This window comes from Bos taurus, chromosome 26, assembly GCF_002263795.3.
Source record: "Bos taurus isolate L1 Dominette 01449 registration number 42190680 breed Hereford chromosome 26, ARS-UCD2.0, whole genome shotgun sequence".
NCBI classification, from domain to species: domain Eukaryota; kingdom Metazoa; phylum Chordata; class Mammalia; order Artiodactyla; family Bovidae; genus Bos; species Bos taurus.
The window spans coordinates 9,027,837-9,040,355 of record NC_037353.1 but is presented as its reverse complement, the minus strand read 5'-3'; positions in this window follow the sequence as shown (position 1 = coordinate 9,040,355).

The following is a 12,519-nucleotide window of genomic DNA, read 5'->3' as shown; positions in this document are numbered from 1 at the left end:
CATCATTACAAAACTGCAGTAGAGATCACAGCGCTGCTCCTAGAGAGATTTAGCCCAGAAGAACAAAATCCGAAAGTGATGATGCTGCCTCCTCCTTCACACTCAATCAACAAATTTAATGAAAGTGAAACAGAAGCTGACAAGGAGGCTGAAATGACACATAGTCTTACTCATGCAGAAATAATAAAAAATGTTTTAAGTGCAGCTAAAAAAAATAAAGGCACTGACAAAGAATTTTAGGGAAGGAGAAAAGCTGGGGGAAAGGAGGCTTCCAGCCTCACAACCTAGTAAGCACATTTACAGAATGTCTTTCTTGTGTGCTGCTCATCAAGCCAGCCTGGTTCACTTAATTTTCATGAGCAAGTGAAAGGATGCCAATAGACACCAAAGGTAGCAAATTCCAAGATATTCTTGAGGTTTATGCTGATTTTCTCCTATTGCCCACCCCACCCCCCCACCCCCCGCCGGAGCATCTATGTCAACTTTTCTAGTGAGACCACAATAATTAATGTTTTAAACTACTGCCTTGAGACATTGCACATCCTGGAATTTTATACAAATCTTGGTGCACAAATCTGCAAACACTATTGTGTGGGAAATATAACTTTATTTTTGGTAACTCCATTTAATCTCCATTTCTATACCACCATCACCACCACCACTGCCCATTCTCCCTAGTTGATGGAAAACCTCCCTTTTTGTTTTTTGAAGGGTCAATGTTTTGCAAATGCTCCCTGGAATTATCAAGGTTCAGAGTGGTAGAGGGACTTCCCCGGTGGCTCAGAGGTAAAGAATGCAGCGGACAATGCAAGAGATGTGCATTTGATCCCTGGGTCAGGAAGATCCCCTGGAGAAGGAAATGGAAACCCACCCCAGTATTCTTGCCTGAGAAATCCCATGGGCAGAGGAGCCTGGCGGGCGATAGTCCATGGGTTTGCAAGAGCTGGACACGACTTAGCGACTAGACAACAACAGGGTGGGAGAGCGTCGTGGGGGTTGTGGGTGTACAGGCTCTTGAGTTCCCTTCCCATGCTGGTGGAAGGGGACAAGGTCCTTGGTGTCTGGCAGCTCCACTCTTTGGACCCATGGTTTAGATTTTGGGATCTTTATTGGGTTGCTTACATTCCTAGCTGTCCAGGTATCTCAGTGGCCCTTCCCTCTCTGGTCTAACTTTCTTCCTGACAGCTGTGCTGGAAGGCTGATGTTGCACCCTTCTCTCTTTTTTCTCCTTCCATCCAAACAAAATCTAGTTTGGGGTGAAAAGAAACCCCATCAATTTCCTTCTCTGTTTCTGGCTAAGATGCCTTGTCTCAGTCTACCGGGACTCAAACTTCTGTAAACAAAATTGAGGAAGGTTTCATAATCTCTTTCTTTTCTCAACAAAGGCTGTGAAGGTAGATCTGCTCAAGTAGGGTTTGGGTGGAAGGGGACGGAAAAGAAGGAAAAGGGGACCTACAGTTAAAGAATACAATTATCTCAAAACAATAACATTTATTACACGCTTCACACATTCTAGATGTTGCTTTGTGTGGATTATCAAGTAATCCTTATAACCCAGAAATAAATTATTATTCCCTTGTGGCTCAGACAGTAAAGAATCCACCTGCAATGTGGGAGACCTGGGTTCGATCCCTGGGTTGGGAAGATTCCCTGGAGGAGGGCATGGCAACCCACTCCAGTATTGTAGCTTGGAGAATCCCATGGACACAGGAGCCTGGCAGACTACCGTCCATGGGGTCACAAAGAGTTGCACACAACTGAGCAGCTAAGCACAAGGGCGAGAACCCACATTGTACAGGTGAGGAAAAGGTGTCTCCAGGAGGTTTAGTCTCCTGCACAATGTCACACAGCTAGTAAGTGGCAGGGCTAGAGCACAAACTCAGCTTCTGATTCCAAAACCCATTGCCTCTGGCCCTGCTCCAGTGTCTGGTTTCTGGTTCATGACACATGTCCCAGAAGGAATTTCTGCTTCAGATTTGCAGTAGCCCCTAAGGGTGATCCAGCAGACGCTAGCTAGAGTACATGCCAAGGGCTCATCTGAGTTACTTCATTTTTGCCAATCAGGTTTTCTTGGAAACTTCTCCTTTGTTCATTTTCTAGGTGCACACCATGCCCAGCTCTCCAAGGCTACTTGGTGAGTGTTTGAATGGTTAGCCTCAGCAGTACCATGGGAGGGGGCCACCATCCCATGTTGCAACAGGTAACAGAAGTATGTCCATACATTTCAAGCTTCTATATTAAGAAGCCTTGTAAAGGACTTCCCTGGTGGTACAGTGGATAGGAATCTGCCTGCCAGTGCAGGGCATAGGGGTTCGATCCCTGGTCCGGAAGATTCCACATGCCACAGAGCGCCGAAGCCTGCGTGCCACACCTACTGAAGCCCACTTGCCCTAGGGCCTGCAAGCTACAACTACTGAGCCCATGTGCTGCCACTACTGAAGCTCTCGCTCCTAGAGCCCGTCCTCTGCAACAAGAGAAGCCACCACGAAGAGAAGCCTGTGCACCGCAACTAGAAAGTAGTCCCGGCTCACCGCAATTAGAGAAAGTTCATGCGCAGCGACAAAGACCCAGTGCAATGAAAAGTAAATACATAATTTAAAAAGAAGTCTTGTAAAGAACTATTCCATTTAATGGTAGAATATGCACCATGCACTGAATCAGGCAGGGCAGCTCCAACGCACTGAGGGTTTTTAGCTCACAGGGAAGCCTGTTACATCCATCTTGAGATGAATAAGGGGCTTAAAATGATTAGCTTGCCCAACAGGCAATCGTGTTAAACACACACACACAAACATACACACACACACACACACACAATTGTCATGTTAACTTTGTTTTGGCCCCAAGGAATAATAGAGCATAATAGTGGTGTGTGCTGCTAAGTCGCTTCAGTCGTGTCCGACTCTGTGCGATCCCATAGACGGCAGCCCACCAGGCTCCTCTGTCCCTGGCATTCTCCAGGCAAGAATACTGGAGTGGGTTGCCATTTCCTTCTCCAATGCATGAAAGTGAAAAGTGAAAGTGAAGTCGCTCAGTCGTGTCCAACTCTTAGCCACCCCATGGACTGCAGCCCACCAGGCTTCTCCGTCCATGGGATTTTCCAGGCAAGAGTACTGGAGTGGGGTGCCACTGCCTTCTCGGAATAGTGATGTGTAGCCACTGTTTTCAGTCTTTAGAACTACCATTCTTAGTAGCTCAACCAAAAATACAGATGGGTCACCAAAGTATCTGCACTGAAAACAGGAAAAATGATTAGGTTGGGGAAGTAGGGGAGACACACAAAAAAGTGAGGGAATATAAAATGAGAAAATAATGTAAATAATTATTATAGAAAAACACATTGAAATTTGTGAATTTACTGAGTTTTGTCCTTTTAAATTTCCTCCTTCCATGAAGCCTCCTTTGGTTCAGATGTGATTATTGATCCTCTGCCTTTTTTATCTACATGGTCTCTTTCAATCACACTCAAAGCCCTGTGGAGAGTTAATATCATCCTTCGTGTAGACACAAGAGAATGTGGCTCCAAGAGGTTAATGAATATTTAGGCAGGACTTGGGGATCAGGAAATTATTTTTCTCTCTTTCTGTTGTATCAAATTGACTGTAGGAGGTCCTTAAAGAGTGGATTTAGAGCTTTGAGGAAGAGACCACATATTAAACATGTAACGCCTGCTCATTTTGCCTTTATGTAAAGTTGACCTGGGCCCAGAAGTAGAAAGCATTATATTTGCAATGTCAGGAGCTTCTCTTCCCTTTGGCGTTTGAAATTAAATACTGTAAAGCAGTGGTGCACACTGAGAGCTTTAAAAAATCTTGATGCCTGAATTGCACATCAGACCACTTAAATCAGAATCTGTTGGGTGTGGATTCCAGGTAGCAGGTGCTTCTCTTCTGCATTCACGGTTGAGGGTTCTCAAACCTGCATGTGCACCAGAATAGCCTGCAAGGCTTGTTAAACACCTGATTGCTGGGACTCATCCCTAGGATTTCCGTCAGTAGTCTGGGGGTAGGGTCCAAGGTTATGCATTTCTAATCGGTTCCCAGGTGACTAGGAAGGTGAGCTGAAGGAAAAGTAAAACTGCTCTGAGCTTCTCTTCTTCCTGCCTAGGAGATTACGAGGGGCTTATGTCTCAGTCTACTCCAACGCTTCTCACACGATGACTCACTGGACAAGAACACTAGAACATCATCATTTGCCAGGTAAATGCTAAGTGCCCTATGAGCATTAGAAGCATTTTGAAATGAATTACACAGTGAATCCCATTAGGCTTTGAGTGGGTTCTAAGAAGTTGCCACAATTTTCAGTAAGAGAACAAATATTTTTCAAAGGAAATTTACTATAGTTAAATTTAGTTATGTCCCTCCTTCTACCAGCATTTCTTCTTCTTCTTTTTAAAAATTCCTTCCAATAACTGGTCTTTATTATTCTTCACGAAGACAAGTTATAAAGTTTCTGGAGCCAGAACTCAAGGGAGAAGCATAAATTTTCAGTCTATAAGGTTGCCAGATTTAGCCATTAAAAAATATATATACCCCAGGACATTCAGTTAAATTTGAATTTCAGATAAATGATGAATAATTTTAAGATATAAGTATGTTTCATTCATTGAGAATCTTGATCATGGGGCAGATATTAGGATGAGAATAACATATGTGCCTGCTTTGGAGAAATAGAACATATTCCATCCGTTTCTATTTATGGATACACAGAAACGACCCTCAGACTTGTCCATCAAGAGCTGAACAATCATTGGCTGATTTAATTCAATATGGATACTTAAGGTATAAACACAGTATATAAAATTACTGAGTGACACCAAAGAAGGATGCTTGATAACTTGAGAGCCCAAGATTTTTCTTTTCTGTTACTTCATTTTTGTTACCGTCTAAATCAGTGATTCCCAACTGAGGGTGATTCCGACCTCCACCCCTACCCAGGGGACATTTGGCAATGTCTGGAGACATTTCTGGCTTCTAGTTGGTTGAGGCCCGGGATACTGCTAAATATTCTACAATATACTGGACAGCCTCCCACAGCAAAGTATTTTCTTGTCCAAAATGTCCACAGAGCCAAGGTTGAGAAAGCCTAGTCTAGATCACAGTGCACAGTATTTAACAAACCTTTTGTTAAGTTACTCCAGATACATCTTTCAGGTGTCAGTCTGGCAGAGAGAATGTCCTCGATTTGCTGCACTATAAAGGCAATCATGGAAGAATTTTTATATGCTCCTTTACCATTTTACAGAGCAAAGGAGGCGCTGTGGAGGTTCCAGGAAAAGCGCCAGTCCTCAATTGCTGCTGTTCTCTCTAGCCTGTCCTAGGTTGGAAGCCTTTGAGGAGTTTGGGTAGAATCACCGAAATCCAAGTGATCCCACTATGTAAATCCCTCCCTTAGTGTGGGAGAGAGAATTTTATTCTCAACCCTCCAATTAGTTCTGGCCTTTCAGGACTTGTTTACAAATGGTAGTTGGAGGAGATACTGACCTAGTACACAGTCATTTTCTGTACTACAGCTGTTGCTGTAATCATTATCTTTAGAAGGCTGATGATTGCTAAATACAACAATAAACATTCTTAATACCTTGACAGTGTCTGATATTTTCATTCTGTTTACTGCTAATTAGTTATAAGACAGTTAATGTATTCATATTAAAGACCTAATTAACTTCTGTGAAACCCATGGGGAGCAAAGAGGAGGTGGTTTATATTATCCCCATTTTAAGAGGCGATAATCAAGCCTTGCCTGGAGTTACACACTATTTTAAAAATTGGGAGCGAATTACAACTCTTGGCAATTGTGATGTGTCTGTCAGTGTAGCATTCTGCTGATCGTACTGATTCATCAGACCCTGGTTAATGCCCAATCATAAATGTCTAATTTCAAAATCCTTTTTAGAGGCACACAGCAGATAGTAAGAGTGGTTGCTAATTAGAGAACAATACTGCAAGGACATTGCCATGCCTAGTGGTTTACCTTTTTTAAATAAAAACGCAGTAACAGAAAAGTAAAAAGGAGAAAAGTGTAAAAGTTCAAGAAATACCATGGGCTACCTACCTGATGCTAACTCCTGTGCTAGGTACTATGGAAGATTAAAAATAAGTATATATCATCAATATGCTATTTAATAGGTAAGCTGTAACTCAAGACTTATCTGCAGGAAACATACAGAGAATTGTTAAAGACACAATGTAACTTAAGTAAATGCCAAAATGTGTAAATAGGCGATTTCTATGTCCTGGAAGGGAGAGAAGCTTTTATGAAAAAGGTAGACTTGGAGATGGGTTTTGAAATATTAGTAAGACTGGTTCTAGCAGACAGTAGGAATCTGGGGAAGGGAAATAAGATTCAACTAGACAAACGGGATAATGAATATGGGTTGTTGTTGTTCAGTTGCTCAGTTGTGTCCAACTCTTTGTGATCCCATGGACTGCAGCACATCATCCTTCCCTGTCCTTCACTATCTCCCGGAGTTTGCTCAAACTCATGTCCATTGAGTTGATGATGCCATCCAGCCATCTCATCCTCTGTTGTCCCCTTCTCCTCCTGCCTTCAATCCTTCCCAGCCTCAGGGTCTTTTCCAAAGAGTCTGCTCCTCACATCAGGTGGCCAAATTACTGGAGCTTCAACTTCAACATCAGTCCTTCTACTGAATATTCAGGGTTGATTTCCTTTAGGATGGACTCGTTTGATTTTGTGCTCCACAGGACTCTCACGAGTCTTCTCCAGCACCAAAAGCATCAATTCTAATGAATATGGGTAGAATGAATCTTGCTACACTTTGGAAGAGAAAAATTTGGGAGCTCTCAAGTGGTCATTTTCTTCTTTGTAAACTGAAGGTGTTACCCTAAAACTGGGTTTGCTTCTTGGTGGGGGTTGAACCAAAAGACACAAGACAAAGATAGGGAGAAGGAACAACTTACTACTTGCAGCAAGGAGAACACCAAGGATCTTTCCCAAAGCAATGTCTCTCTAACAGCAAATTGGGGAAGTTTTAAGTTAAGGATACCTGCATATTCCAGGTATCTTCCCAGGTGACAGAGTGATAAAGAATCTGCCTGCCAATGCAGGAGAGGCAGGAGACTCCGGGTTCAATCTTAGGAAGAGCCCCTGAGGAAAGGGCAACCCACTCCAGCATTCTTGTCTGGGAAATCCCATGGACAAAGGAGCTTGGCGGGCTGCAGTCCATGGTGTCACAAAAGTCAGACATGACTGAGTGACTAAGCACACAGCACACAGCATGTCAAGAAAGCCATGCCTGGTTTTCCTTCTCCCGGGATTTCCTACCTTATCTACCTGCTGCTGCTGCTGCTAAGTTGCATCAGTCGTGTCCGACTCTGTGCGACCCCATAGACGGAAGCCCACCAGGCTCCCCTGTCCCTGGGATTCTCTAGGTAAGAACACTGGAGTTCTCTATTGCATTTTCCTTGCCATTTCCTTGCATTTCTCCATTACCATTTCCTTCTCCAATGCATGAAAGAAAAAAGTGAAAGTGAAGTCGCTCGATAGTGTCCGACTTCACGACCCCATAGACTGCAGCCTACCAGGCTCCTCCATCCATGGGATTTTCCAGGCAAGAGTACTGGAGGGGGGTGCCATTGCCTTCTCCTACCTTATCTACTTAGAAAAATGGAAAAACCCATAGTGTGAGGGGAGAGAGTAAACAGAGGGAAACAGAAAAGGAAACAGAGGGAGACGTCCTGGGTTCCTGGCAACAGTCCAGTTCCTGGTTCTGATCTCTGAGCCTCAGCTGCATCCCTGATTCACCTCAGTGTCTTCAAATAAATTCCAGCTTTTTGTTGACCAGGGAGAGAAAGTGAAAGTGAAGTTGCTCAGTCGTGTCTGACTCTTTTCGACACTGTGGACTGTAGCCCACCATGCTCCTCCGTCCATGGGATTCTCCAGGCAAGAATACTGGAGTGGGTTGCCATTTCCTTCTCCAGGGCATCTTCCTGACGCAGGGATGGAACCCAGGTCTCCCACATTGTAGGCAGATGCTTTAACCTCTGAGCCACCTGGGAAGGCCCGACCAGGGAGAGAACCCAAGCAGTCATAGAAGCCAGGAATCCTAGCCACAGGCATAGGAAAAGGCCCAGACAGAGGTTACCAGATCCAAGCCTCAGGGTAAACACTTGGAATCAGCCCTGTTGTCTGCATCTGGTTCTTCTGATCTGATCAGACTTGTTTTGGAAACTGGGCTGTGGGTTGGCCAGATGATGACCTTGAAAAAGGCCTCTGAAGGCCTAAGAGAGCTTACAAGGTCTTGTTTCTGCTCCTCAGACTTTGTGGTTCTAGATTCTCCAACTGAGACAAATTGCCACGGGCACACAGAAGCCTCCTTGCTTCTTTAATACTATTAACTTTGACTATGGTTTGGCGAGTGACAGCTTCTGCTTATAGGTCAACAGTCAACTGGATAAAACCACTGCATTTTTGATCAGATACATTACCTTCTGGGCTTCCCTCATTGCTCAGTTGGTAAATCATTTGCCTGCAATGCAGGAGACCCAGGTTTGATTCCTGGGTCAGGAAGACCCCCTGTAGAAGGAAATGGTAACCCACTCCAGTATTCTTCCCTGGAGAATCCCATGGAAAGAGGAGCCTGGCAGGCTACAGTCCATGGGATCGCAAGGGTAGGACACGACTTAGCAACTAAATCGCCACCACTAGCACCACATTATCTTCTAAATGTAGAAGGAGTAATTCATCAGGAACTAAACCCCTACTTCAGAATAGCTGTTCTGGCAAGTGAATTGCTTGCTCTAGATGTGACTGGTGATAGAAGCAAGGTCCGATGCTGTAAAGAGCAATACTGCATAGGAACCTGTAATGTCAGGTCCATGAATCAAGGCAAATTGGAAGTGGTCAAACAGGAGATGGCAAGAGTGAACGTCAACATTTTAGGAATTAGCGAACTAAAATGGACTGGAATAGGTGAATTTAACTCAGATGACCATTGTATCTACTACTGTGGGCAGGAATCCCTTAGAAGAAATGGAGTAGCCATCATGGTCAACAAGAGTCCAAAATGCAGTACTTGGATGCAATCTCAAAAACGACAGAATGATCTCTGTTCGTTTGCAAGGCAAATCATTCAATATCACAGTAATCCAAGCCTATGCCCCAACCAGTAACACTGAAGAAGCTGAACGATCCAATGAAGACCTACAAGACCTTTTAGAACTCACACCCCAAAAAGATGTCCTTTTCATTATAGGGGACTGGAATGCAAAAGTAGGAAGTCAAGAAACACCTGGAGTAACAGGCAAATTTGGCCTTGGAGTACGGAATGAAGCAGGGCAAAGGCTAATACAGTTTTGCCAAGAGAACGCACTGGTCATAGCAAACACCCTCTTCCAACAACACAAGAGAAGACTCTACACATGGACATCACCCAGATGGTCAACACCGAAATCAGATTGATTATATTCTTTGCAGCCAAAAATGGAGAAGCTCTATACAGTCAGCAAAAACAAGACTGGGAGCTGACTGTGGCTCAGATCATGAACTCCTTATTGCCAAATTCAGACTGAAATTGAAAAAAGTAGGGAAAACCACTAGACCATTCAGGTATGACCTAAATCAAATCCCTTATGATTATACAGTGGAAGTGAGAAATAGATTTAAGGGACTAGATCTGATAGATAGAGTGCCTGATGAACTATGGACGGAGGTTCATGACATTGTACAGGAGACAGGGGTCAAGAGCATCCCCATGGAAAAGAAATGCAAAAAAGCAAAAGGCTGTCTGGGAAAGCCTTACAAATAGCTGTGAAAAGAAGTGAAAAGCAAAGGAGAAAAGGAAAGATATAAGCATGTGAATGAAGAGTTCCAAAGAATAGCAAGGAGAGATAAGAAAGCCTTCCTCAGCGATCAATGCAAAGAAATAGAGGAAAGCAACAAAATGGGAAAAACGAGAGATCTCTTCAAGAAAATTAGACATACCAAGGGAATATTTCATGAAAAGATGGGCTCGATAAAGGACAGAAATGGTATGGACCTAACAGAAGCAGAAGATTAAGAAGAGGTGGCAAGAATACACAGAAGAACTGTACAAAAAGGCTTCATGATCCAGATAATCACGATGGTGTGATCACTCACCTAGAGCCAGACATGCTGGAATGTGAAGTCAAGCGGGTCTTAGAAAGCATCACTACGAACAAAGCTAGTGGAGGTGATGGAATTCCATTTCAGCTCTTTCAAATCCTGAAAGATGATGCTGTGAAAGTGCTGCACTCAATATACTAGAAAATCTGGAAAACTCAGCAGTGGCCACAGGACTGGAAAAGGTCAGTTTTCATTCCAATCCCAAAGAAAGGCAATGCCAAAGAATGCTCAAACCACCGCACAATTGCACTCATCTCACACGCTAGTAAAGTAATGCTCAAAATCTCTAAGCCAGGCTTCAGCAATACGTGAACTATGAACTTCCAGATGTTGAAGCTGGTTTTAGAAAAGGCAGAGGAACCAGAGGTCAAATTGTCAACATCCATTGGATCATTGAAAAAGCAAGAGATTTCCAGAAAAACATATCTTTCTGCATTATTGACTATGCCAAAGCCATTGACTGTGTGGATCACAATAAAGTGTGGAAAATTCTGAAAGAGACAGAAATACCAGACCACCTGACCTGCCTCTTGAGAAACCGATATGCAGGTCAGGAAGCAACAGTTAGAACTGGACATGGAACCACAGACTGGTTCCAAATAGGAAAAGGAGTAGGTCAAGGCTGTATACTGTCACCCTGCCTATTTAACTTATATGCAGAGTACATCCTGAGAAACGGTGGGCTGGAAGAAGCACAAGCTGGAATCAAGATTGCCGGGAGAAATATCAATAGCCTCACATATGCAGATGACACCACCCTTATGGCAGAAAGTGAAGAGGAACTAAAAAGCCTCTTGATGAAAGTGAAAGAGGAGAGTGAAAAAGTTGGCTTAATGCTCAACATTCAGAAAACAAAGATCATGGCATCTGGTCCCATCACTTCGTGGGAAATAGATGGGAAAACAGTGGAAACAGTGTCAGACTTTATTTTTTTGGGCTCCAAGATCACTGCAGATGGTGACTGCAGCCATGAAATTAAAAGACGCTTACTCCTTGGAAGGAAAGTTATGACCAACCTAGATAGCATATTCAAAAGCAGAGACATTACTTTGCCAATGAAGGTCCATCTAGTCAAGGCTATGGTTTTTCCTGTGGTCATGTATGGATGTGAGAGTTGGACTGTGAAGAAGGCTGAGTGCTGAAGCATTGATGCTTTTGAACTGTGGTGTTGGAGAAGATTCTTGAGAGTCCCTTAGACTGCAAGGAGATCCAACCAGTCCATTCTGAAGGAGATCAGCCCTGGGATTTCTTTGGAAGGAATGATGCTAAAGCTGAAACTCCAGTACTTTGGCCACCTCATGCGAAGAGTTGAGTCATTGGAAAAGACTCTGATGCTGGGAGGGATTGGGGGCAGGAGGAGAAGGGGACAACAGAGGATGAGATGGTTGGATGGCATCACTGACTCGATGGACCTGAGTGTGAGTGAACTCTGGGAGTTAGTGATGGACAGGGAGGCCTGGTGTGCTTTGATTCATGGGGTCGCAAAGAGTCGGACACAACTGAGCGACTGAACTGAACTCCTTGGATGGAAAGTTATGACCAACCTAGATAGCATATTAAAAAGCAGAGACATTACTTTGCCAACAAAGGTCCATCTAGTCAAAGCTATGGTTTTTCCAGTGGTCATGTATGGATGTGAGAGTTGGACTATGAAAAAGGCTGAGTGCAGAAGAATTGATGCTTTTGAACTGTGGTGTTGGAGAAGACTCTTGAGAGTCCTTGGACTGCAAGGAGATCCAACCAGTCCATTCTAAAGGAGATCAGTCCTGGGTGTTCATTGGAAGGACTGATGCTAAAGCTGAAACTCCAATACTTTGATCACCTCATGGGAAGAGTTGACTCATTGGAAAAGACTCTGATGCTGGGAGGGATTGGGGCAGGAGGAGAAGGGGACGGGAGGGATTGGGGCAGGAGGAGAAGGGGACGACAGAGGATGAGATGGCTGGATGACATCACTGACTGGATGGATGTGAGTCTGAGTGAACTCTGGGAGTTGGTGATGGACAGGGAGGCCTGGTGTGCTTCGATTCATGGGGTCACAAAGAGTCGGACACGACTGAGCGACTGAACTCAACTGAAGTATTTGCTCTTAATACTAATTTAAAATATATTTTAATGACAGATTGTGATTTGGAGATGATTTGTTTTTATTTCATAGTTGTCTTGACAACAATGTAATTTATGATATTCTATGTACTTGAGAATCCTAAAATTTTACAACCAAGCAGTATGCTGTTTACTTAAATTTTGAACAGAAAAATACTAGTAAAACTCATTAGTGTTGGGAGGACTGGAGAAGGGCAATTATTTAATAGTAGTGACTTAACAACCATGACTACATTGAATTTACATTGAATATCAAGGAGGGTCATCTCAAGTAGTTCTTAAAATCATCTCATCTAGAATTTATTTTCA